Source organism: Gossypium arboreum, chromosome 8 (genome assembly GCF_025698485.1).
Source record: "Gossypium arboreum isolate Shixiya-1 chromosome 8, ASM2569848v2, whole genome shotgun sequence".
NCBI classification, from domain to species: Eukaryota; Viridiplantae; Streptophyta; class Magnoliopsida; order Malvales; family Malvaceae; genus Gossypium; species Gossypium arboreum.
This window is the reverse complement of record NC_069077.1, coordinates 22,899,887-22,904,232: the sequence shown is the minus strand read 5'-3', so window position 1 is coordinate 22,904,232 and position 4,346 is coordinate 22,899,887.

The window sequence follows — 4,346 nt, the reverse complement described above, 5'->3', positions numbered from 1 at the left end:
TAATATTGATGACTATAGTAGTCAGTGGAATAATGTTTGAATTGCAAAGATATCTGAATGCAGCTGTTATGGCATATTACAATAATCTCTTTATCATTCAATATGGGTTATATTTTTCAAAAATTCAGAAGAGTTTTATATCTTGGATTTTTTTTATCTCGGTTATCTTATTATTCTTCTTGTTTAATCTATCGAACATGGTTCATCTATAAAAAATATTCATTGGCTGGAAGTAATTACATCTATTACAGTTATAATTCCTAGTGGGATCATGAGAGCACAATGATATAGATCTCATATTTATAAAGGTTATGTTACTGCAGTGGTTATTACTGGAACTACATTCGGTTTTCCTCTTTTGTTTCGGAGTACATTATTAATGGTTGAGATATTGTTTTATCTACACGGTTATAACGTCAGTCTTATTAAAGCACTATGGTTTTAATTCATCCGATGGTTGTGGCTTCGGTATGATTCAGAGTTTCGATGTTAATCATTGAAATAATTTTATTATATATTTCCTTTCTAATTTTCATTAAAGGGGTAGGCAACAACAAAAGTATAGATGTGGAAGATTAAGCTTAACCTTGCATATTGGTTCTCATTCCTCGGGTAATCTCGATTTATGTCAACAAGTCAAAGTAAAATGCCATATTTCGAGTTAGTTAATGCAGTTTGTGATGATCTTTGGTTGGTATTCTGAGGGAAGTATGATAGACAGTATATCTAGATTATCTTGATAACAAGAAGAATGAATTATTCTGAAATGTTATTATTCGATTGATAGTTTGACTCAATTGTATTTGACAGAATGGGTTATTCATTTGAAAAGTTAGGTAAGTTGTTTATACTCGAGCTTATTTCTCAATTCGGCAATAAATTTTACAGATTCACGGGTAAATTGACGGATGGTCAGAATAAGGGATTCATATTCTAGAATACATGATATAGAAATGTCTATCAAATCAGCTATAATCGGGAAATGTTATTATGGGTTAAAGTCGTCTTGATAGTTGAAAATATCGTGCTTGGGTTAAATGATGTTGTTTGAAGCTTTCCATGAAATGGAACGTTTATCAGTTAAAATTTACTGATGCAAATGTGTCGGAAGCATCAGTTAGATTTTGTTATGAAAAGTATGATCTTTGGTTAAACGTTATGAAAATTTAATGTATCTAGAATCTTATGATTTGGATTTTTGGGTATGTTTCGACTGAAGATTACTGGGATTTTCTCGATAGTTGTGGTAATGATGATAAAGTTAAGATAGGAGAGTATCAAAGCTATTTAGTTAAGTCCAAGTATGGTATCAAGTTCTACTATGAGTTCTGATTTGAGATGAGTTATGATTAATTTATTTGTGGGCTACCACTAAGAATAGGAAAGAAAGATTTGATTTGATAACTATTATCAGGTGAGAAATTTCGAGGACGAAATTTTCGTTAGAGGGAGAGTTGTAACAGCTAGTTTTTCAGTGGTGTTAGAAATAGTGGTTTCGAGGCCACCAAATCTGACGAGTAAGTTCATAAATATTATTATTTAATATTTACGAGTCAAATATGGTTTTTAAAAGATTTTTGATTGATAATTTATGTTTTATAAATGATTTATTTAGTTCAAGTTGTAAGACTCTATGGTCAAGTGGTTTTAGAAAATGAGGTATCGGGACCTCGTTTTTATAAACCAAGTCGTAAATATTTTTATGAATATTTACGAAGTGTCATTAAGGTAATATTAAAGTTTCATTGAAAATTTTGAACGTTTCGATAGAGAATAAATTAAATAGGATTAAATCATAAAATATGTAAAATTTGATCACCATTTGATTTGAGTAATTCAATGGCTTATTGAATAAAGGAAAAAGGACTTAAATGGTAATTAAACCATGGTGAAAGTTTCCAAGCGGTGGTTTCATGATTGAATACACTAGCTTTTGGATAATTTGTTCTTTTAGTCCTAATTAGTTTAGGATTAAATTGTAAATAAGTTTATTTAGTTAGAATTTAATTTAATTGAAATACCAATTGTGAAATTAAATCTTCCTTGGATGGTAATTATTCCATATATTTATATGATGGACAAATATGGACATGGAATTGGCATTTTTATTAAATTATTAACCAAGGTTAAAATGCTAATTTGATAAATTAATTAAATTAAACAAAACATAAGTAAAATAATGGTTGTCATCTTCCTTTTTCTTTTGTTTTTCAACCGAATGAAGCCATGGATATACCTTGAAGCCTTGGCCAAGATTCCATGTATGCCTGTAAGTCCGTTTTAGCCCCGTTTCTAATAATTTTTATGTTTTTGAGATTGTTGCAACTAGGTCCAACTAGCCCGTACCTTCGATTTTGAAACTGTTTAAAATTTTGAATGATGCCATTGATGAATCTATGTGATTTTATTTATTAAATGGTGAATTTGAAATGTTGGTTGATATTTAAAAGTATTTTATTAAGTAATTTTGATGATTTTTTCAATTAGGGACTAAATTGTTGAAATAGTAAAATATAAGGATTTGTTGTGAAATTATTGCAAAAATGGGATGAAATGGAGGCTGTGAATATTTGGCTAGTGGTAAATTTCAATAAAATGGTTATTTGCATGTTTTAGGCTCAAGGACTAAATTGAATAAAAGTAAAAATTTAGGGACAATTCGTAAAAATATAAAAAATGACTAAATTGCATAAAATATATTTTTTTTACTATCTGAATTAATAAATTGAATGAAATTATTAATTTAGACGAAGATCGAGCTGAAAATCGAGGAAAATGAAAAATTACCAAAAAGCTTTTGTACTTTGATATTTCTACAATTTAGCCAAGTAAGTTTGTTATACGATTATTCTTAATTGTATTGAATATTTCATACTATTTCATTATTTTTTAAATATTAAATGTCAGTTATCTATGTTTTAGGAAATTGAATGGTAATGTTAATTCGGGCTTTGTGCCTATCAGGCTTTGTGCCAATGATATTCAGGCTTTGTGCCTAGCAGGCTTTGTGCCAATGATATTCGGGCTCTGTGCCAGTGATATTCGGGCTCTGTGGCTAGCAGGCTTTGTATCGGTGATATTCGAGCTTTATGCCTAGTAGCCTTTGTGCTGGTGTAATTGTATCAAGCCTCGAGCCTAGCAGGCTTTGTTTTGGTGTGTTATATAGATAACTGGTACGAAAAACATTGTTTCAATTATCCGATTTTGTTTTATTTGGTTTAACAAGCATGAACAAGGAAAAAGTAAGGTATGTGTTTCAAATGAACTATGTCAAGAAATTATAAAAAAAAGGATTGAAACGGTAAGTGTAGCACCCAAAACCCGGCCCAGAAGTTATGGCCAGATCCGGCATGCCACATAAAAAACGTAAAAAAAAATTTCCATTCTAAGTCCAGAAAATCGTACTTGATGTTCAAAAGATTAATTCATTAAAGGTTAAAGTGAATGGAAGCTGTGCACCAGGTAGGAAACCGGAAAAGAGGTGGTGAGTCCATCGGACTGCTTAAGTACCAAGCTCCCTTCGGGTCCAATCCTAGACATGCATACTGCCATTGCCACACTTTAACGTCATGGATATTTCTAGGAAACCGATTTGATTAAGTCATTTTTAGGAAAAGTGATTAATTTTGGAAAATACTTTCATTGCGGAAGCTTTGCTTGTTGTCTTGTTATTTTGAAATCAACTGTTGTTTTTGAAAACGCGCCCTAAAGCTATCCAATTTCAATAGTTAAAATAAGTATTACCTATCTTAGTAATACATATAAAAAAAACCATCAAAAATAAATAAGCGGCCTTATTACATTTAAAAACCCAAAACTTCAAACGTAAATAAAAGGATGTCCAGTTCACGGAAGAAAATCAAACTTTCGAGCGGTGGCCACTCAATTCCCTCACAGCTCCAAGCTCACTATGGTTGGGGATTTCCTGCGTGGATGAAAATAAAAGGGGTGAGTTTGGGGAAACTCAGTGTGTAAAATAACCCAACCATAGCCTATATCAACTCAAACCACAGAAATAAAATAAGTTGGCTTTAGCCCAGAACAGAATTCAGAATAAAGCCCATAGGCCCATAACAGAACAGAACAAATATTACATGTTTATGCAGAAACCCAACCCAGATTCATCCATAACACCCCGTACCAGCGTTACACCATGTGGGGAGACTACTCGACCCACCCAACTGCTACACACCATAGAATTTGCAGCATGGCTGCCAGAACAGATAATGTGACAGAGTCACCAGATACAGATAATCGTGGCAGGGCCACTAGAACAGATATTTGTGGCAGAGCCACCAGATCAGATATTTGTGGCAGAGCCACCAGATCAGATATTTGTGGCATAG